The following is a 23,442-nucleotide window of genomic DNA, read 5'->3' on the forward strand; positions in this document are numbered from 1 at the left end:
TGTAGTAGCTACAGTGTAGAAGAAGCAGTGTGGTATGCCTAGGCACAGGACACCCAGCCTCCATCTTTCTGTCCTTCCCTATCCTCATGCAGGTAGGGTTTCCCAGGGCTCACCTGGGGGCCATGCGATAGTAGACTGTCAACAGCATTTAGAATTACCATGGAAACGAACCTCTGGGCACATCTGGGAAGAATTTTCTAAATGAGGTTAATTGAGATGGGAAGAGCCATCCTAAATGTGAGTGTCCCAGACAAAAGTGCAAGCAAGGTGAACACCAGCCTTCGTCTCTCTCTGCTTCCTGACTGTAGGGGTCACCTGATGCCTCATGCCCATGCCACTATGATTTCCCTACTGTGATGGACCGTGCCCTTAAACTGTGAGCAAACAAAACCCTCCCTTCCTTCTTTAACTTGCTTTCATTGAGTATTCTGTCACAGCAGTGAGAAGAGGGACAGATACAGAAGTGTATGTGAGCCTCGCACATGGTAATGAAGTTATCAGTCTGCAAAGAGGCATCAGCAGGAGCCAGGCCGTGGAGCAGACAGGATGCTCTGGCATTGACCGGTCAGTTAGGGGCTGGATGAGAATGGCATCTGTATCAACTTGGAAAGGGGTCATATTTGAGGCCTAAACAGGGACATGTCACTGTTTGACAAAGGGAATTCAGGGCAGACTGAGCAAGGATATAGTTTTCCTTAGCCTCAGTGTCCGGGAACGGGTGTGTGTGTGTGTGTGGTGGGGGGCGGTGGCGAGCCTGAATTTAACACAGCTGAATACTGAAAGGATTGAGAAGGTCTCTAGTGCTGGATTTTACCAGGAAATGACTATGCTAGTGTTTCTGCACTTGCTACAATGAGGGCTTGAGATAGAAAATCAATCCAATTAAAGGTGAATAAAGGCGATGGCAGTATAAAGCCAGAGATTTCCGGGCTGGGAAAGTCCTACTCCTGCATTTATTTCTTACCTCCTCTGCTTCTTTCCCCAGCCCGCCGCCCATCTCATCTACTCAAACCTGCTGAACTGTGCTCTAGTTTATAGAAATGTGGGCCTAATAGAAATCCCAGGAATGTGTAGCCTAGAAATAACAAAGCCAGAGGAAGTTTAGAAAGACCTGATACCTTTATTTCACCAGTGAAGAATCCGAACCCCAGAGAGGGAGACACTTTGCTCAGAGTCCCAAAACAATTGAGCGACTGAATCCACACAACCTGGATTGGGGGCTGTCCCTGTCCCCCCACCAGCCCTTCCTCAGGGCAGCTCTAGTCCCTCTTGGTCACTTTTCCACGGACTTTCCTCCCAGCCTTGGTCTCACTCATAGCCACAGGCAGTTACCAGCTATCTCCAAACTCAGGCACAAGTCTGGGTCTCCAGCAAGAAGGCAGCTGCTGGGTCTCCCAGGCTGTATCTGTGACATGTAGCAGATGGTGTCAGAACAGGGAGTAGAGGAGAGAGGGCTAAGGAGAGAAGCTCAATGGGGAGACTTATGGGTGACTCTCCTATAAAGTGACCTCTTGGCCCCAGAACAAAGCACTTCTCCAACACACCATGGATCGTAGCTTGCGGGAGACGACATGACACATGCCAGAGATTCTTTCCAAGCCACAATAACTTTGGAGCTATGGCAGCAAGTCTGTGCCTGCCAGGGTCGGAGAGCACCCTCAGGCCGTGTTATGAGGAAAAGAGGTCTTGGGTCTCACTGGGGTAGGAGCACTGGCAGCCAAGAGACTACCCCAAACACAGAAAGCCCAAGAGAACAAATGGTGAGGAGTCTCCGCCCTAATGGTCAACTCTAAATCAACAAGTACCCTTGCAATGAGGGCAACTCTCTTCTGAGTTGATACTCCCAGCTCTGGGCCAGCAGCTTTGGCTCACAGTTCCTCTAATTCTCTAGAAGGCAGGAGTCTATACCTACTTTGCAGAGATGAGAAAATGAAGTTGAAAAGGCTAAGCGTCTTAGTCCGGGTTACTATTGCTGTGATAAAATACCACAATCAAAAGCAACTTGAGGAGGAAAGGGTTTATTTGTCTTACACTGTTCATTGTTGAAGGAAGTCAGGACAGGAACTCAAACAGGGCAGGAACTTGGAGGCAGGAGCTGATGCAGAGGCTATGGAGGAACATTGCTTACTGGCTTGTTCCTCACAACTTGCTCAGTCTGCTTTCTTATAGAACCCAGGACCACCAGCCCAGGGATGGCACCACTCACAATGGACTGGGCCCTCCCCTATCAATCACTAATTAAGAAAATGCCCTCCAGGCTTGCTTCAGCCCCATCTTATAGAGGCTTTTTCTGAATTGAGGTTCCCTCCTCTCAGATGACTTTAGCTTGTGTCAAGTTGACATGAAACTATCCAATACACAGTTTTAAAGAGAATACCTGGGATTAGAACGCAGGTATGTCTCACTCATTGGATCCCTGGGCTTTCCAGATGGTTCTGATGTGTCTTCATCTGGGAGGGAGCTGAGGGCAGTGCTTCATAGCTTCCTGGAATCTCTCTGGGGAATTTCTTTCTGAGACTTCCTTCTCATGAAAATCTGACACAGAGGGTGTGTGTGTGTGTGGGGGGGGGGAATTGTGCACAGCATGAACTGTCTCAGAGTCAAGCTGCTTGAACATTTGTTTCATCTCTGGCTGGCCCCATTGTCTGACCACTCACTTCTTTCCTTAAGTAGGCTGTCCTCTAAGCGGTAACCGGAACTAGATCTCTGGATCCGCTGTTATTTTCACCCATTTCTGCTGCTGCAACAAAGTTTCCAAGCTGTGTAACTATGAAGAACAGAGGCTGAGTTCCCACATTCTAGAGGCCACACCGTCCACCAGGTGCCAGCATGAAACCCCCTTCTGACTTCATCATAACTGGGCAGAGGCCATCAGATAGCAAGAAAGAAAAAGTGTGATAACGCTGTTCTTATATAATTACTATTGCCACCATGGGGGTGGGGAATAGTTTCTAATAAGACTTCATTCAGGCCAACTACCTCACAAATGTTTTCATCCAACCAGAATCAATATAAGACACTTACAGTTTGAGTTTTCAGTACATGATCTGTGTGTGGTTTTTTGGTTTATTGTGTTTTTTTTTTTTTTTTTTTTGTTTCGTTTTGTTTTGTTTTTGAGGGGGTTATCGCTATGCAGCCCAGGCTAGTTTTGAACACCTAATCCTCCTTCCTCAGTCTCCGAAGGGCTGAGATTATAAGAATGTGTCATCATTTTTGGTTCAACACATGGACTTTGAAGAGCCACACACATTTAATAAAGCATCCACACTCTCTTAGTGATGTTCTATCTGTGGTTCTCAACCTGGGGGTCACGGACTCCTCACTTTGCATAGCAGATATTCACACTATGATTCATAACAGTAGCAAAATTACAGTTATGAAGCAGCAATGAAATGATTTTAAGGTTGGGAGTCAGCACAACATGAGGAACTGTATTAAAGGGTCTCGCGCGGCATTAGGACGGTTGAGAACCACTGCTTTAAGCTGTGAGTACAGCAGCCCTCCACTGGGAGCAGCACTCAGTCAAGGCTGATCATGTGTGAGCAGAGCCTAATGTAATCCAACAAAGCCAAGCTAAAACTCCACGAGGTACATGTCAGTACTGAGCCGACAGAAATTAGACCGCCGTGATGAACCGTTTCTTAAAGGAACTGTATGAGTACTTTTACACAACACGGCCAAATCATTCTTCTATTCTTACCGAGTTTCTCGATTATAATTTGTTAAAATTATATTTTGTATGACTTCTGCTGAAATAGTTTATTCTCACTGTCTTCCCAACCTTCATATCTACTGTCCCCCTACATATGGAAAGATGGAAGTTCATGCTTCTGCTAACCACTAGTGGGGACCCTTGCCATTCTTACCATGACTCAGACAGGGTGTTTCGGGTGCTTTATTACAAGATTATGATTTCTTCCTCACACGTTCTCTTGCTCATCTCTCACACACGAGTGTGCACCTATGCACACGCATGCCAAAGTGAGCCCTTGAAGTGTCTCCTGCTCTCTGAAGGGTTAAGGTGTCCTGCAATGGTGAAATGGCCCCAGAGACAGCCAGTCCTGCTCTGAATGAGTCCTGATTCAGAGAGCTGTGTGTGGTCCCTTGCTACATCCTGTTATGAAGGATGCTGGTCTCTATTTCCATGAGCCTGCTCTCATTCCCAGGCAGGGAAGGAAGTTGGACACGGGAAATAGCTATGGGGTTGAGAGAAATACCTGGCTTTTGCCTCTTTCCGGTGTGATAGCTTCCCTGGGCCTCTGTCTGGCCCATGGGAATAGCATGTGCTAGTGAGGAGCGTCCAGCCTGTGGAGGAGCCATCCTGGTCAACGCTAAAGATCAAAGTAGGAGGTAATTTTGGTAGCACTAAAAATAGGTCCAGTGGTTATTTCAAAACTGTTTTGCTAGCATTAAGGAGCAAATGTTGGATTTTGCCCAAACTTCCTGTCACTCCCCTGAGGTCTTCCTCCCTTGTGCTTATTCCCTAGTCCAGTGGCATTTAAGGCTATTGATAGTGGCCCAGAGACCTTTACACACAGGATTCGTAGGTGTAGAGTAACACACACAACTGAAAAGAACCAGGAAATGCGGGCACGCATAGCTCACTATAATTTATAATCACTGTAAATGTTGGTTTACTGACTTTTGTCTTTTTCTTGACTAAAATCTATGCTCCAGCTGGACAAAACCATGCTTTCTTTATCCTCATGGTATCCCCAACACATGCATTGGGCCACCACATACCTGTTGCTTGAGAAATACTGTCATAAAATACAAGATGAGACTTACCACCCATAGGGAGACTGGGCTGGGAAGTTCTGTCTTTATTTATGTGACTTATTTCTATCTGTGTTCTTTGACCTGGATGACATTAATGTTTTGGCTCATACACAAAGGCAAGGGGAAAATTGAGGTAATTACGTGGGTAATTCGAGCAGAATGGACCACCCACTCTGACCTCAATTATATCTGGTTATTTTAGGTGGAAGTAGCTTCAAACCCAAAGAGCTGGAATAATTGCCTCACCTCTCCATTTAGTTTTCGCTGTGGCCAGATGCAGAAATGCTCCCCCACTGAGGCTGTGTGAACTACCGCAGGCAGCACCTAGGCATATGATGCAGAGATGATTGTGCACACACACAGAAGAGTGCAGAGAGAGCACGAGCTAGCTGAAGAACAGGAAGCGCTATCCGGGAGGCTTTCCCTTTCCACCACACCTGGCCCTTTGCAGCCTTCTGCTTCCTCTCCTCAAGTGTTCTCTTCTGGAGTCAAGGAAATCGTCACTTGACCTTGGCAATCCTGGGCTAGATCCAAGCTTGAACCTCACAGGCCAAGAGGACTGGGCTAAAAGACACGGTGTTCAAGGAGATATGTTCTTCAATTTGGGATTTTAAACCAGAACAGAAATTCAAGTCGGAGCCAGCCAGTTTGGCTGTGCTGTGTCAATAGTATTTAATTGTGATATCTGGCTAGATCAGGAAGCTCTGCCAATGAAAAACAACTTGGCCTCTCTTTCCTTTCTTCTCTCCTCTCCCGTGAAATGATGGTGTATCCTTTGGGACTTTTCTAAGGCAGCCTTGCAGCAAGAAGGAAGGAAGTAGCTTCGTTATCCTGCTGAAGTTCAAGGAATCCAGCCCCTTGCCCACAGTACTCACCTAGCTGGGCACTCAGCCTGCCTGGCTCCAAGTGTGCACCCTGACCCAGCAGGCTGGAGCTGGTTGCAGGATGAGAGCAAGTGTCTCATGACTCCTAGGCTCTTCTGGGCCATGAGCTGCCTGGCAGGAAGCCTGGAGCTGCTGGTCTTCCTCTGCCCCTGTCCACACTCCAGAAGCACTCAACTCAACCTGATAAGCGTGTAGGTGCCATGAGATGGGTCTGACATTGCAGGAGCCCTCTGGGGGGCTAAATGTGGGTATCTACAGAATCCAGAGCCCCCATCTTGGAGAGGGTGCCTCTTATACACCAGGACCACTGGCTCCCATATAGCAAGTGGCCCCAGATCCCTGGCCTCCAGCTGTCAACACCAACAATCTCATTTAGGAGCTAAGCCCTCACACTTCCTAGGACTACAAGGGGCCAGGCCTCCTAGAGCAACACGCCAACTCATTTTGAGCCCAGGGCCTTGTCCTCTGGCCAGTGTCTCCATAGGTCAGATTCCCATGACCAAAATGGGCTTGGTGCCCATGAGCACCAGACCTTCTAGCTGAGCCCCACAGGGAAGGTGATACATTTGCAATTCAGCACCAGGCCTACAAGTCCTTCTGGCTTGTAAAGAGGTAGACTTGCCCCACATTCTGGCAGCCTCTAGTCTGTAATACTCCAGCAGATCACTCCCACGAGGAAGCAGTTGATTTCCCATTCCAGGTGAAAGGTTGAGAGAGGCCAAAAAATATGGGTTTTGGAGTTTGGAGCTAGATGAAAAAAAAAAAAAAAAACAGTGAATGTTAGAATAATGAAGCAGGACCTGGGAAACCGATCCCAGTAGATCTTGGGGTGTCTATAGTCTATACACCCGGGAAGTCTCATACAGAGTAATTTTCTTGTATTAGTTCCTTTCTTTCCTTGCTGTGGCAAAATACCTGAGAAAAGCAATTTAAAGAAAAAGGGATCCTTTGGGTTCACACTTCCAGGGTGAGGAAGTTAGGACGCAGGAGCTTGAGACAGCAGGTCACATTGTACCAGCAGTAAGGAGGCGGAGGGAGGTGAATGCTGGTACCCAACTCCTTTTCTGCTGCTTCTTCAGCCCAAGACCTCAGCGCAGGGGATGACTCCACCCACGTTTAATGTAGGGGTGGGCGGGTGGGCGGGACTTCCTACCTCAACTGACACAATGTAGAAAGCCTTTCACAGATATGGCCAGAGGGTCGTTTCCATGGTGATTCTAAATCTCAAGTTAATAACCAAGATTAATCATTGCCTTGCTAAAAACAATACATAAGAAAAGATGCTGTGGGGTGCAAGATCATCCTCACCCCTTTTTTCAGAAGAAGGAAGGAGATTGGAGACACTGGGAATGGTCACCTATTAAGGCTAACCGACAGATGGAATCACTTCACATTGAGTGACTGTGTTGTGTGACAAATGTGTACCTTTTAGCACTGTAGACACGTGGTAACACTGCAGGAGGTGGACCTGACTCAGACAGGTGCACGTTTTCTGGCTTCTGAGGTAGATGCTCACTAGGTAGTTTGGTAACCTAGATGCCCACATGATGGTTACGTGATGTGACTCCGCAGTGTTGACACATGACATCTGCATGTCTGGATGCCAGACTGAGTGAAGTAGCAGGGTCATCGTAAATAATATAAAGAAGCCAAGGGCCTGCCCCGTGGACTCGGGCTCTGTGCTCTTAGGCCACTTTGTTTTCTTTTGCCGAAAGCCTAGTCTTTTTAATGTGGCGTTTTTGGAGTGAGGAGAGCCTAGGCTGGGACCACTTTCTGGTACCAAACAACAAGGATACACTAGCACAATCATAATTTGAATCTGCCACCCAATCCTGCACGTAAAGGAATCCCTTGTTACAGACTGGCAACTGCCATCTTCCTGGTGTAGACAAGGGTTCGACAGCGGAGCCTTCCCATATCACTCCAGCTGCCAGCACATCTGGCCATTGGGGGGGGGCAGGGCTGGGATAAAGGCAGGGGCACAAGATGGCAGAGCATAGAAGGGCCTAGAGGCCCCAGTGGCTTCTGGGAGGGAAGGTGAGGGGTAACCTCATCAGAACTAAGGAGGCTACCACTACAATGAAGGGAAAAAAAAGAACCCAAGTTACAATAACCTCCACATCATTCTCCAAACAGCCGAACATTTCCCTTAAGTGTCCTTGGAAGCAGAGGCAGCCGGTGCTCTGCAAATATTTGTAGCAGCATTTTAAAATTCATTCCTCTTTAGAGACAAAAGTAGCATGCTGAATGTTATAAAAAAGGCAAATGTCAAAATAACAGACACCCCAAAAAGTGAAAGGCTCACCTAATTCCACCATGCTGGAAATAAACATGGGTAACAGTTTAGCATATTTATACTTGGGCGTTAGCCAATCATCTGCTCATACAGTAAAGACACACACAGCAAGGAAAGAGTGTGTTTGAACTTGTCTTTCTCATCTCCTGGTAGGATGGGGTTCCCCCAGCCTATGGCTGTCTTTCCAGTTCAGTAACAGCAATCTCGCCCTAGGCATGGGGTCCCCTGCCTGTCACCTAGGTACTTCTCACATGGGGTCACTGCGGCATCTGAAACAAGGCATTGTGGGTATGGGAATATTGTGATACAGCCAGAAACACACGTTTAGTTTCTGTTCCTGCCTCCTGGTTTCTTACTTGAGCTCCCAAAGCCCTTGTAACCCAACCCCTCCCTATTCTAGGAAAAAATTTTATTCTGACATTTACTATTGTTTATTAGAGTTTATAATTAGAATATATATGGGGTATGAGTTGATGTTTCAATACATGCATGCATTGTATATTGATCAAATCCAAGTCGCTGCCTATCGACCATCTGCGCTTATCATTTCTTTGTGGTGAGAATCTCAAAGCCTCTCATCCGGCTGTTTTCAAATGAACCATGCCTTATGACACAGCAGTGCTTTGTGATATACTGTGACATACTGAGTGATAGGAACATGTGATACAGATAGATCTCCTAAATCCACTGGAATTTCCTGGATAGGAGCATCTTGGGTTTTGATGACGGAATTCTTAGTGAGCTCCTAAAGGGCCTCAGGATGGGTGCTGGCTGCAGTTGTATGAATTCAAAACGGTTTTATAATAATAATAATAATAATAATAATAATAATAAAAACCCCACCTGGATATCCTGGTATTGGGGTAAATGCTGAAAGATCAGAGAGACAAGGGAACAAGCCACTGCCACATCTTACCACTAGGACTCCTCAGCCTGAAGTCTTTAGTTCCTCTCTCCTCATGCCTTACATACCTTTCTTCATCTAGCCGTTAAAGGCATGTGTGCTTCCCAAGTACTGGGATTAAAGCTGTGTGCCACCACTGCCTGGCTCTGTTTCTCTCCTAGATTGAATCAATCTCATGTAGTCCAGGGTGGCTTTGAACTCACAGAGATCCAGACAGATCTCTGCCTCCTGAGTGCTAGGTTAAAGGTGTGTGTCACCACTGCCTGACCTCTGTGTTTAATCTAGTGGCTTGTTCTGTCCTCTGATCTTCAGGTAAATTTTATTAGGGTACGCTATATATCACCACAGGTTGCCAGAGGAACCAGTCATGTAATTAGATGGTTAGAACTTCTAGCACACATCTCCCCCTCTCCCCATCCCCACCTCTGGAAAGAAGGCATTGAAGGCTGAATCAATCATCAGTGGTCACAGATTTAATGAATCATGCTTTTGTACGAAGCATCCATAAATACCCCTCCCAAAGAACTGTGTTTGGAGAGCCTCCAGACAGTTGAACATGTGGGGAATCTCTCGAGGTGGTCAACCCAGAAGGGACATGGAAACATGTACTCTTCCCACATGCCTTGCCCTAGCTCTATACATCTCTTCCATTGTACTATTCATCTGCAACCTTTTCTATAAGTGACTAATCACAATGAAAACATTTCTATAAGTTCTGTGAGCCTCTCTGGTATGTTCATTGGAGCCAAATGAAGATGTTTAGGGGTACTTAATTACACCTAGTTCAACAGAGGTAGAGGAGACTGACTTGGATATTGGAATTGGAGGACAGTCTTGTGGCACTTTAAACCGGGTGGCCTAGCACTACCTCCATGCAGACAGTGACAGAATTGAACCAAATGACAGGACATTTAGTTGAAATTTACTGGAGAATACTTACCTGGTGCAATGGGGACGTGGCACCTACGTATTTAGTGTTAGCATATTGTTGAGTCGAGTGACATCAGGAAACACATTTGGGCTTCCATCTCACATGGGTCACTTCCCAGGATTGTTCACAGCAAGCGGCACCCAAGGGCCTCCCAAGCATTGCCTTGTCTTTAGGCTCCAGCATGATAGAATTCTAAAGCCCGTCCTCACTCGAATTCTTCGGCATTGTTTAGCAGAGGTTAAGGAGGAGGCTGATGGCAGGGACTGTCCAGAGATTTTAAACACACTGAAGTCTTTCATGGGAAAGTTGTGCGACTCACTCAAGGTTCCACAGCTGGACAGGAGAGCTGTTCTGAAGGCCATGTTTGACCAATGAAAAAGTTGGAAGACACTGCTGGACTCTAGGCCTCTCAACTTGCTGTCTCTGTAGAGCAAGATGACTCAGTCTTGGCTGTACTCTAGATTTTCTGGAGCTTAGATGAACTGGTCCCTGTTCTTATAGAAACACAATGAGTTAATTACAGAAAATAAATAATTTTTAATATTTTCCTGCTATCATCCCTCAGCGTATAAGTATCAAATTAGCATATCATTGTACTATATTATGTTAGAATGTTTGATTTTAAAAACAACTGTTTCAGTTACTGACTTGAGATTCATAAAATATCATTAGATGGAGTTTTACCTTGCTCTGGTAGAACTTTCAATACCTTCTGAAATGGCTCTGAACATACTTTTGCCATTTTGTACTGTTTATGTGAATCTCAATGCTGACAATTATAAAATCAAAATATTGACCAACCGTGAGAAATGTTGAAGATGCTCTATGTCCTGCAGAATTCAGTCTAGATTTGATTCTTTATATAAAAAGAACAAACTCATCCACCTCATTAGTTTGCAAGTTTGCTTTCATGTTCGGTAAACAATAAAATTATATGTATCCCCATGACTCATTTTAAAGTTAATTTCTTTACGATTTACTAACAGTAAGTATTTGATTTATATACCTATTTTATTTTTGTTTATTCATATGTATATTTTTTGAGACTCAGACTCAAAAACTCCTTATGCAGCAGATGACCTTGAACTTTTAATCCTCTTGCCCCTACTTTCTGAGTGCTGGAATTACTGGCATGTTTCCACCCATCTGGTTTATGTGGTCCTGGGTACTTACATTAATGTTTGAAGGTATGTTCTCTCCCTACTGAACTATATCCCTAGCTCTATATACTCAGTTTATATTACTGTCTATCTAGAGTTATGCACAAAATTTCTTGGCCAAAACCCACAGTAGAAAAAGATTAAGAAGCTCTGCTCTAGGGAACTCTAGTCACTAGCTGTGGCTCAGAGCATCTTGTCTACCCACTCTGGTCTGGATACTAGGGTCATGGCCTTGATACTTGTGGTGGTCTGAATAAAAATTACTCCCATACACTCATAGGGAGTCACATTAATTTGAGGTGTACCCTCATTGGAGTAGATGTGGCCTCATTGCAGTAGGTATGAACTTGTTGGAGGAAGTGTGTCACTTGTGGGGTAAGATTTGGGGTTTCAGATCAAGCTAGGGCCAGTATGTCGCTCTCTTTCTGCTGTCTGTCATTTATGATGCAGCACCTTGTCTGTCTGTGTACCACCATGCTCCCCACCATGAAGATAATGGACTAAATCTCTGAACTGTAAGCCAGCCCCAATGAAATACTTTCCTTTATAAGAGCTGCCATGGTCACGGTGTCTCTTCATAGCAATAGAAATCCTAACTAAGGCCAACTATAGAGTAGCCAGTAGAGTGTCTAGGAAGACAAACTGGGGCCATCAAGTAGATAGGCTCTTGAAGGTTGACTAGAGGCTTGCTTGCCTTGATGACCTTGCTGCCTTTCCCCAAGTAGATGTAGATCTGGGTAGCAGGAAGATGGGCTCCTTCTATCCTATTGGTCAACTTTAGACAGATGCTAGACAAGTTGGCTCTGAGATCTCAAGGAGTCCTTAGAGTCCCCAGGCATGTGCTCTGTCCCTGTTCCTTCTAGATGGCTCAGAAATGCTCTCTCAAGAAATGTTATCTTGTTTTTCACCCAAGAGTTAGGCTGTGGCCCACTATTATCATTAACTCCCATAGTTGACTGGTCCAAGGCTTTGCTCTCAAATAATGTCTGGTAGACTGGTCTACACACTTTAGGTAGAACCACAAACAACTGACTTGTAAGGCTTCTCTATTGGAAGCAGTGTAGACGTGGGAGCTCGGGGACTCTGTGATCACAGAGCCCTTTGGTAATGCCCTCATTCCACTATTTTCCAGCATGACCTTGAATTAATGTTTTATCCGGGCCGTGGTTGTCTCATCTGCAAAGTTCAGATGTCAATCATACCTGCTCCATAGGATTGATGGAGGATTACATAAGACCATGCAAATAAAACACATATTTCAGATCTAGCATCTCCGAAGACCCTACTTACTATATCCTGGTCACTACCAATAAGAATCTACTCTTCAGATCTTTTTCCATCTGTGGGCTGGCACCACCCATGCCAGACCTCACCTTTATTTCTGTTGTGGACTCTCCCCAAATTCCCTTCCTCTCCTGCTGTCTCCGTTAATGTAAATTTACATGAGTGCTCTCATATCCTAGTCATTTCTCTTGTTTTAAGGGTATCAGAAGTGCTGAGAGTTCATGACTTCTCTGAAGATCATTGACAGAGGATATTCACAGCCCACTGGGACTAGCACAGTCCACTTAAGCACTGCTCCTGACCCACTCTGAAGTAGATTCTCATTGACAGATGAGGCATGAGAGCTGATATTATCCCATCATACGGTCCTGAGTATGAGTCCTGCCAGCTGCTGTTAAAGCCATGTGTTTCATGCAACTACTGTGAGACCGACTGATGTTACTCATCTCTATTTCCTTCAATAAATGTTTTTGCAACCTAATCTTATTAAGGTTTTTATATAAATACGCTCACATGGTTTTAAAAAAATCCTTTGCAAGCCAGCAAGAGCTATATTTGGGCTCAATTAAATGCCCTGCTTAATTGCAATTATATTTATAGACAGTGTCCTAGGGCCTCATCACTCAGTCTGCATCAATCTAGCCTGGTCTTAGGAAATAGAGACAGAAGATAGAAAAGAAATCACTACTTGTTGATAACCTCTACTTTGGTCTCTGGTATCTGTGATCTCATTTAAGCCTCTTAGCAACTCCCTGTGGTAGGTAGACATATTCCCTGCATCAAGCTCAAAACGATTAAGGAATTTGCCCTAAGACACGTAGGTAGTCAGTTGTGGGCCTGGGGTTGGTGTTCAGAATGATTTTTATCTTTGCTACCAGTCTTCTCTGCCCCCCAACCTGCATGGCAGAAGATAACCGCCTTAAGCTTCCATGGTGCCTGCTACTGAGTCACCCAGGGAGACCCATTATCCAAGTCATGTATCAAGTTGCACATCTAACTAATGTGTCTGTACAGACAATGCCACATTGTGCAAGCATGTGTAGCTTCTGTACCCGATGTGGGATGGGTGGAGAGGAGAAAGGCTCACTGGATACTCAGAACAGGTTGTCAGTCAGATACACCACCAGCTGGCCTGTGGCATACAGATTCTTAGGGAGGTAACTGATTAGGAAGGCATGGAGGAGGCGGATGGGATTGAGAGTTTCATCATGAACCCAGCCTGGCACCTCCCTTCCTGTCTGCCTTCTGACCCTGGTGCAAGTCAGCCCAGCTTGCAGTGACCTTTGCCTTCACTGGCTGCCTTGTCCTGGAGATGGAAGCCAACCATATACTCATTCCTTACCTCCAGGCTAGATGGAAGTCACCCCTCATCTGGTCTCAGAGAGTGATGTGTCATGGGGTGTGTTGGCCTGACTCCCAGATGTTTGCATCTGGCCCTAATCTCCCCACCACCTTAAGTCACATACCTCATTTCTTTGCCCCATTATTTTTCCAGTGATGAATCAGAGGTGTGAGCTATGACCCACACATGCTCCAAGTCTACAAAACAGACCCTTCAGGCCAAGGCACTCCGGCATCTCCACCGGGACGCAGAGAAAATGAGGTGACGTGTGAGGTGTTTGTCAGTCGTTCCTTCAGACTCCCCCCAAAAATGACTGTGGAGAGCTTCTTTGACCCCTCTGCCAGCAACTCGGCCAGATATTCAAACGCCGTTCAAAGAAGACAGCTAGGGCTTGGCGGTCGTCCTCACACCGTGCGAACGTGAGCGTCCTTAGTTAATAACCCAGGATGCTCCCTCTCTTCCTCACTGGGAAGGGCTCAGCAACTTTTCTTCAACCACCACTGCTTACTGAGTGGTAATTATCTTTCAACACTGTCACCTCTGGAAGGCTGGGAAGGGAGTGCTCACCCCAGCTGGGCTGGAGCCAGGCCTGTCGGAGGACAATGGACATCTCGGAGTCCATTCTATTTATCCCTCTCCTCAGATGAGAGGAGCCCTCCATCGTCAACTGGAAAGAAAGAGAGCTTGATACCTTCCTACAGTCCCCGTGGCTACAGCCAGAATGACGGGGACTTAAAATTTTCACCTTTTTGAACTTTGCTTCTGGGAGTGCCTCTCTAGCTAGGTCTTATGTTGTTTGTAACAGCATCATGGTGATTTTTTCCTCTCTAATTGTAGCAGGTCATAGTCACGGGATATCTACTCTTGGCAGGCGCTGTGTTCACACGCATCTCCTCAGTCGCACTTTGTGACTGCACGAAGCGGGTACATTGCTGGGCTTCCACGTACAGACACGGGGACCAAGGCTCTACGAGGTTAGGCCCCTCCATCCTAGGTCATAGGTCATACAGTGGCTAGCAGATGGTGCTGAAACTGGAACACAGGTCCCCTGACCCAAAGGCTCCCTTTAGCCATGGCTTTCTCCTTCCATCCTTAAGAGTTGAAACATATTCAGTTCTACGAGTCTGCCTAGGAGCATGCCTTGGAAACACCCCCGAAAGGTCCTGAGTTTCTGATTTATAATGTCCCCCACTCCATCCCAGCAGCCTGCACATGCTTGCTGTGTGTGATGGCACTCGCTCCCTGCTCTCAGATAGATACTTCAGAGTGGAATTGCTCTCGTGGTAATTCTGCGTTTTGCATTTCATGTTCGGAATTTTAAGGAGCTGCCAAGTGTCTTCAGAAGTGGCTGTGGCACGTTATACAGAGTCCCACCTGAATTGTGGGAGGGCGATGGCTTTTCCCCTTTGTTCTCTCACGTTTCCATTTTCGCTCCGAATTACCTTTGAAACTCACTTTCCCTTTTTCCTTTGTCCAGTGGCTGATTTTTTTTTTCCTCCAGCTGAAATAAACACCTACATGTCTAAACTCCACATTTACAGATGGCGGCTATTCCCGATGACCTTAACCACGTGCAGACTAAGACCTCCCTGGACCCCTCCCCTGCAAAAGATGCTCCAGCCTACAGTGAACAGAGAACCTAGGAAACGCCTCTTTCTCGTCTCCCTGAGAAGCCGCACGCAGGGAAGGTATGGGTGTCGTGTTCCTTTGAGAAATATGAGACTGAAAGGCAGCGTGCTGAGTACAGTGGAGCACACCTGTGTCCCAGCCCTCAGAGGATAGAGGCAAGAAGGTCACAAGTTAGGGCCAGCCTGGGCTACCCGGCAAGTCTATGCAGGAATTTATCAGATTTTATTACTAATGTACAGGCTGTGTTTATAGCATCTCATCTGTTTTCTTTAGGAAACCCACTTCCGTGACGGCTTCTGTGTTCCCATCTGCCTCCATCTTAGAAATTCTGTCTTAAAGGTTAAGTGTCTCGCCTGAGATCACCCAGCAAACAGGGGAAGCCCAGGCTCAGACTCAGGCCAGGCTGTATTTCTTTTATTTTTTTTTCCTGCTCTCCCAAATGGCAAGATGCATGTTCTCACGATCTTTCTATCCCGTCGTGACTTGTTGGGCACTTCATGGACACCCTTCCTTGCCATCTCCTTCCTGCATGCTTCCTGCTGATGACCTAGATCCCCTCAAGTTCAAGCTAGATCCCCTCAAGTTCTGTCTGACCTGAGCTTCTTGGGCCTACCCTGGTCACATGGTACTCTTTTGGCAAGCAAAAAAAAAAAAAAAAAAAAAAAAAAAAAAAAGGCTCTAGCATTTGCTTTATCTGTTTTCTTTTCCACATCATCATTGTTTCCATAGGATGTCTGCCTTCCCAAAATAACACCGGGGGATTCCAGGTAAACTCAACATCCGACCAAAATCCCCATTCCGCAGCAGCAGCAGTCTGAGGGCCTCTGGCTAGCCATTGTTTTCTTTCTTCCCTCCGATCATTCAGGCTCAGAGGCATGGGAGTGTGGGACAGGTTTACCTTGGAGCCTGGAAGGGAGAGACAGGGGGAGGGGAGAGATTTAACCAAGCCCACTGACCTCTGCCCCCTGCCCCAGGATTAGAGGTTAACAACAATGTCCTTTCTCAGTGCCTGGGGCATGTTATGACGGCACACACTATATTTTCAGTGTGTAGATTACAGACAGATGTTATTATGTACATGGTGGCACTCCGGGCTAGCCTCATTGGCTTTGGGATCTATGTCTATTGTATCTATGTACCGCCCCTTGGATCCCCCTTCCTGGGCTGTAACTACGCAATCCTGGCTCACCGGTTTCTGCCTCGTGAGAGCTTTCTCTGTAGACGTGGGCAAGCTGAGCTGTGTGTGGTGTTTACTCTCCCTCCACCGCTTTCTGAACACTTCCTGCAATTTTCCTTGATCTCTCTGACAGCTCACGTCCAGAAGCGCTGTTAACGTCCTTGGATGTGGCGGTTTCACTGTGTCCTTCTTTTCACTGAAAAAAAAAAAAAAAAAAAGAAAAAGAAAAAGAAGCCAGCTAACAGGGGGATCCCAGGGCTCAGTGGGCAAAACAGCTGCTAGGCAAGCCTAAGGACCTAGGTTCGAGGCTCTGGAGTCTCATTAAAAACAAAACAAAACAAAAAAAAAAACAAAAAACAAAAAAAAAAAAACCTCAGATCTTAGCACAGGTGTTTAGAATCCCAGTGGTCCTCTGAGAGGATGGGAGGGGAGATGGGAGAATTTTGACCTAGCCCAGAGTACGAAGAGAAAAAAAGGACGGAGAAGCTGCTTAGCGTGGGAGGTAAGGACTGACACCCAAGGCTGTCCCTTGAGTTCTACATGTGTGCCATGACATGAACACACACACACACACACACACACACACACACACACACACACACACACACGAGAGCTCAGCATCATCAGCCCCTTGGAGAGATGACCTTAGGCTACCTCCAAAGGAGCTACTGTTCCTGTCTGTCTTTGGTGACTGGAAGATTCCACTCCAGCACGAAGCATCCTTTCTGGTCATGTAAAGGGGGTTTGGCTGATATTGAACAGTGGGTATGATGTGTGAATGCTATGGAAACCTGGTCTTAGAAACAGTTTTATTAGGAAGACTTCCAACACAGAGGGAAACAAATGGGATAATGAAACATATGTACTGAGGCCTTTGCTCCAATTTCAAACCAGTTGTATTTCACGTCTTAGCTCGCATCCACCCCTTCTCTCGTCCAGACCATGTTGCTATCACATATTTTATCCATAAGTATCTTGGCCTGCATTTCTAAGACATAAGGGCCCTTAAAAAAAGACTTAAACACAATACCTTGATACACCAAAAGCCGAGCAATTCTTTGATATAGTCAACGTGTTCAAATTTGTCCAATTTTCTCATTATTGTTTTATGGCTTGGAAAGGCATTTTCAAATTATTTCTTTGGGTTGAAAAACTTGTCAGGGTACCTTTAAAATATTTTATCAGTGTTTTTCTGTGTCAAGGACTCACCCAGGAAGCTTGTTAAAATGAAGATTCCCAAATTCCACTTGGATGTACAGAGAGGCCCCAGAAGTTCCCTTGTCTATGCATGTCTCTCAAAACTCTAGTTTCTTTCCTCATCTGTGTTTAACTCTTCAGCCTCCCCTTTTAAAGTGCTTTCTTATGCTGTGATTTAGTTGCAGGGACTTTATTTTGGTTTTTCAAATGTTCCCTGCTCTCTTTGTCTGGTATTCGCTTCTGCCTGGAGCAGGCTTTATGGTACCCTGTATCCCTCTTCCCTTATTTCTCTCCTGTTCACCTTTGGGCTCCTGGCTTAGCTGACATCCCTCCCTCTAGCCTTCTCTGACCTTGATTGTGGGTCAGCTGTCCCTCTCGTCTCCCCTCCAGTACCCCATCGTTCCTGTCACAGTGGTCATCGAACAGCTTTGTCACAGTTCCTGGTCCTCCTCATCTAGGAGACCAAAAAGTCCCAAGAGTGGAGACTCCATCCTCTTGTTTACTCCTGTAGTCTGGACCCTGCCACAGGCCTGGCCCACAGCCAGGGTTTGGCAAATCATCATGGAAACGGAAACCGAATTCAGATGAAAGTTTACTTCAGCCACATAAACTAGGGACAGTTCCGCGAGCAGAAAACACCCAAAGCTTTGACTGTGTACAATATAAAAAAAAATCTCAAGCATTCCCATGTCTTGGCAAAGCACAAACTCTAAACATCTATTCCCAGGATGTTTTTCACCACGTTTGCTGGCAATGTGCTCATTGTCTTTTTCTCGTCGTTTGCAGATAACTATGCCACAGCTATCATTGGAGAACTGAGAACAGCAACCACAGTTTCATCCACTAACAGTTCTTCCTTCTTATTAAGGAAAGGCGGTCATCCCTCACAATAATATCTGGCTCAAGGAAAGGTAGTCATGTTTTAGAAGCAATATTCTTCTTTTTGCCATAGCCAGTTGCTCACAAAACAACATGCCATCTACTTCTGCGCTGTCCAGTCACTTGTGGGTATCGAACATTGAAAATATGGCTTGTCTGAGTTGAAATGTAGCATAAATGTAACACACATACTGGACTAAAGAGTTAGTAAGAAACAATGTGAAATATCTCTCTGAAATTTGTGTGATGACTTCATGTTCAAAATGAAATAACAGTTTGGATTTATTTAGTTAAATAAAAAAAAATCATCAAAGTTAATTTCATCTGTTTCTTTTGCTTTTTCAATATGGCTATCAGAAGGTTTAGGACACTGTACATAGCTCATGTCATGCTTTCATTGGACAGCAAGGCCCTGGGGCCACTGAGCATGTCTGTCATGGTTTCCTCCTTTGTAGAATGAAAGTCAGAAAACAAATCTCTTCCTTCACTGGTTATGGTAAGGACAAATGTGTTAGTATTTCTGGGGCACTTAAGATACACCTGACATATAATATGTACTTTCTAAATGTTTGTGGAATAAAGAAGTGGTGCATAGCAACATTAACATGGGAATTTTAGCCCAGGTTCTCTACAAAGCAGAAATGAGACAAAACTTATGGAGAAAGTTTTGATGATGGAAGAACCTCAGGGAGACAGAACTGAGGAGAAACATAATGGGGCAGGGAATGAGGGGAGCATTATAATGGTTGTGTGATGAGGAGCTGGCCACAGCTGCCCTACACAAATCGTAGCTGGTGTTTGATGGGATAAACCATGTGGGGGAGAGGATGCGGTGTGGAAGAGGTGCTCACCGATTCCTTCCTGGCTCCTGCTTCTCATTGGATGACGTTTGCCCCAGCAATGCTAAGGTTTTTACATGTTCTGATTATGTCACCAGGCCTTTCTGGAGACTCCCTGAGAAACTAAGGGGTCCAAAGTCCACTGGCAGGACACGGAGTCTCCTGATGTGACAGGAGCCATGGAAGCCTTAAGGAATCATCCCTGGAGCATCCATCCCTATGATGTTAGAGAGGTAAAGCCACAGCACTGTGAGCAGGGCTTTATGATTGCACAAAGGTCATTACACTATGCTGGGGTTGGTCCAGCGAGGAATCATGGCAAATGGCTAAATGCAGGAGCAGAGACGACACAGAGAGGCTGAAGGAATGAGTTGGGCATCATCTTGACACTGTCCATCCAAGCCCGAGACTCTGACTCGTGTTTATTTGCTAGATGTTCATTTGGTTTGTTTTGACATCTCCAAAGCTTAGCTTGAACCTGTGCAGTCTGTACTTTTGGTGCCCATCCCAGATTTTCTCCCCTGACCCAGTCCCCCAATGCCCCGTCTTAGACCATGCACTACCTTCAGCACCTTGCTCAAGGCAGAAACCTGAATGCCATACATGAGGGAGCTCTCTCCCTCAGTCCACGGCCTCAGAAAGCCCCACCAAGTCTACCTCCAAAATGTGTCGGAAATCCCCTGGTCACCTAGTCACCTCTCCAGCATCTCTCCTGAGATGGTGGTAGTAGATTCCAAAATGACCTTCCTGCTTCCTGCTTTCTTTTCTCCAGTAATCACAGTGGCATCTAAAGCAGGGGTTCGAGACCTGTACGACGCTGGAGGTGTCGAATGACCCTTTCACAGGGGTCACCTAAGACCATCGGAAAACACAGAGATTTACATTACGATGCATAACAGTAGCAAAATGACAGTTATGAAGTAGCAACGAACATAATTTTAAGGTTGGGGGGGTCAGCACAACAGGAGGAACTGTATTAAAGGGTAGCAGCCGCCTTAGGAAGGTTGAGGACAAAGCGTACATCAAACCCTGTCTCTTGTTGGTTTCAAGCCTCTAAAGGGGTTTCTAGCACAAAACCAGAAAGTCCTTACCCTGCTCTGCCCTGGATAATTCCCTGGCCACTCTCTTCTCCCCTTCCTCTCCTCTCCGCCTGTTCACCAGCCTCCTCCTGTCCTAAAACATGCCTTATTGTTTTCAGTGCAAGAGACGGCAGGACACTGCCTGCTGCTGTTTTTTATATATAAAGGTTTATTGAGGTACAAGCATGACAGATTTATGGAGCAGGAGGTCTAAAAGTTACCATTTGTCTCTCGTTTTGGGTGGCTTTCACCAGGTTTCCAGCTCTCTCTCCAGCAGTTTACAGGCATCTGCTTTCTCTTTCCTTAGACACACAGTTACCATGGTCCCTCCTCAAATAGGGTCTCCTGACGCCATTATTGTAACAGAAGTCTCTGCCCTTCCCCCAACACACTCTTATTTCCTGTCACCCTGCCCGGCTTCTATGGAGCACCTTCTCAATGTGAGGTTACATATTCGTTCATTATTCTCCCGGCGTACTCTCAGTGACCTCTCCTTACAACTCTCAGCTTGAAGAGGATATTGAAAGGGGGGAGGGTGCTCCCCGCATCCCCAAGAGCCTTCTTCTAATCAACTCCTGGAATTTCTGCCATTTGAACTTGGCCCCTTTGGAGAAGGTCTCTCATCACACTTTGGTCTGAAAATCAGCCGGCCATTCCGCTCTGCTGGGAAGTTGGGGCAGGAGTAGGGGCAGGTAACATGTTCAGAGCAGAATTTAATGTCCTGCCTGAATGTGACAAAATTTCTCAGCCATTAGTGAGCTTTAGACCCGCCTCATCCTGTTCGAGTTTTGTTTTCCACAATCATTCAAACAATCCCCTCTCTCTTCCCCATGGACCAGAAAATGCACAGTGAGCACAAGGCAGCCTGCTGGCATTCACCTTTTCCAGGAGGTGGGCTATGAGTCACTTTGTGTCGGGAGCCCTGAATCCAGAGGAAGGGCTTGCAGTTTCCTCCTCCGGTCACCAGGGGGCGGTGCACCAAACAGAGGCCTGATTGCTCTTTAACTTCACAAAGCGCTCTTTGGGAAACTGGGAAAGCAGAGAAGTGCCCATCCTTGGGCATCAAGCTGCGCTCAAGCCGAAGGAACAGATGAAAGTACAAACACATGAGATGGAGACCCAGAGCCCTCCAGAGACTCACAGGCAGTCACCAGTGGAGAGGCAAAGCAGGAAGTAGCTTTGAGAGCCACTTCCTCTGGTTTACAGACCAGAAAATAAAGGAACTTGTCTGGTTAAAACCAGAACCAGCTAGAACTCAGTCTGCCCATTCTCCCTTTATGTCCTAAGATACCAGCCTATCTTTGACTCTCAGGTTACCTAGGAAGTACGGAGAGCGGCTGGACATAGATCAGATTTCTCTGGGAAACAATCCTGAAGGCAGCAAGGAAGGAGCCCTCTTGACTTTGACAGCCTTGGTTTGAATCTCAATGGCCTAAGAGTTGCAAGGCAAGACCAGGGCCCCAGATTCTTCCCCCTCCAAGTCACAATCATAATTTGGTATGCCACGCACTCCTGGGCAGTTTTGAGGCAATCCCTGCACATGCCTAGCAACTCTGAGGGACACGGTAACTGTGCCGCTGTTTAGTCAATATTGAGTTTTGAACAGACTGGCAAAGCAGAGGGCAGAGGTGGGAGATCCTACACCACAGGGCTTCCATAATCATTACAAATGATCCTGAGCTCCCGCAGTGCAGATACAGACAGTGTTCTGGGTCTCTTTTGGTGAGAGGGAAAAAACAGTTAAGCACGTGTTCCGGGCTGGTGTAATGCTCCACTCTTGGATGCTACCAAGACCATGACTACTCCTGAGGAATCAGCTCTCTGAGCCTCTTGCAATCTAGGATACAGAGTTCTGCATCCCAAGCTCTTGACTTGGGATGGCTTTAGGGAAGACATTCCACTGTCTTTAGGATATTTTATAAATACCCAGCAAAATAATGCCACCAGTACTATGACGTACATATTTAACACTCCTCGCATATGGGTATGCTTACACAAAATGTTACTCTTAACTGGGACACTTAGCCACAGTCTCTTGAAACCTCAGATCACCTTGCTTTCCTCAAATGGAAGCGATCCAAGTGTACCCTGAGGAATTTCGGGTGGTCAACAGAGTCTTTGCCAGTTGGGAAGCAAGCCTGAGTGGGGAGGGGCCCAACTATCCACCACCTTCCCTTCAGAGATGGCTTCCTGTTGGTGACCTACACAGATGGTTCCTGTACAGCTGAATTGGAATTCTATACCTAAAAAGAAGTTTGTAAAATGGCCCATGAAAGACAAAGTTATGACCGCTGATCTCTGTCCTAGGTCACCTACACGCATCATCTCATTTCACATCTCTCTTCAGACCCCTTTGAGTAGGCATGACTAGTCCCACATCAAGGACAAAGAGACCAGGGTTCAGGAAAAAAAAAAAGGAATTGGCTCTAAGAAGTAAGAAGAGGAGGATCCCAGGCCTGGAGGCCAGGCATGGCTCCAGCCAGCATCCTTGGACCCACAGAACAATTCCACAGAGGAGTGAGGAGCTGGGTTCAAGTCTAGCTCCGAGCTCTTCCTACCTGAATGTTCCTTGGCTTGGTTGTCACACCCTTGGACTCAGTTTCTTCCCTAGCCACATAGGCCTGCTAGTAACATCAGTGAGGGGAGACAGGGGACAGAAACTCTAGAAGAACCCTGCTGTAGGGTCATGGGAGACAGCTCAACAAGCTCCCATAACCTCAGTCCTCAGTCGGGATGCGCCGGTGGGTGTCACAGGCAGCAGGCTCATTCCTGAACATCCCACGTTAGAGGCATGAACCGCAAAGGTGAAGTTTCCTCGGACAGTTGGACAGTCGGGGATGCAAGGCTTTAGGGTTCAAGATCAAAGCCTACGCTATGTTCTGTGGTAGGGTGACAAATTCCTTCACCTACAGCCCTCTTTAATTAGCTCAGAGCCTTAAAGCAATACCTTTCACAGGTTCTTATCAGTGCTTCCTGATAAGGTAATTAATGGGCTTCTCTTCTCCTCTGAGCATCCTCCAGCCCCAGAGGGCTGTGCTCAGAAGGAAGGTGCTAATTAGTTC

At 46.3% G+C, this 23,442-nt stretch overlaps 1 long non-coding RNA gene across 1 annotated transcript; it reads right to left on the minus strand.

The window, feature by feature from the left end:
- Positions 1 to 15,881: 15,881 nt before the first annotated feature.
- LOC131897495 (uncharacterized) lies at positions 15,882 to 20,893 on the minus strand. Its single transcript, XR_009375709.1, has 4 exons — positions 20,602 to 20,893; positions 19,314 to 20,153; positions 16,399 to 16,582; positions 15,882 to 16,115 (listed from the first exon to the last, which is right to left on the minus strand). It is a non-coding gene; the product is annotated as an uncharacterized LOC131897495 (long non-coding RNA).
- Positions 20,894 to 23,442: the final 2,549 nt, after the last annotated feature.

The sequence above is a fragment of the Peromyscus eremicus genome, chromosome 22 (assembly GCF_949786415.1).
Source record: "Peromyscus eremicus chromosome 22, PerEre_H2_v1, whole genome shotgun sequence".
Taxonomy (NCBI): Eukaryota; Metazoa; Chordata; class Mammalia; order Rodentia; family Cricetidae; genus Peromyscus; species Peromyscus eremicus.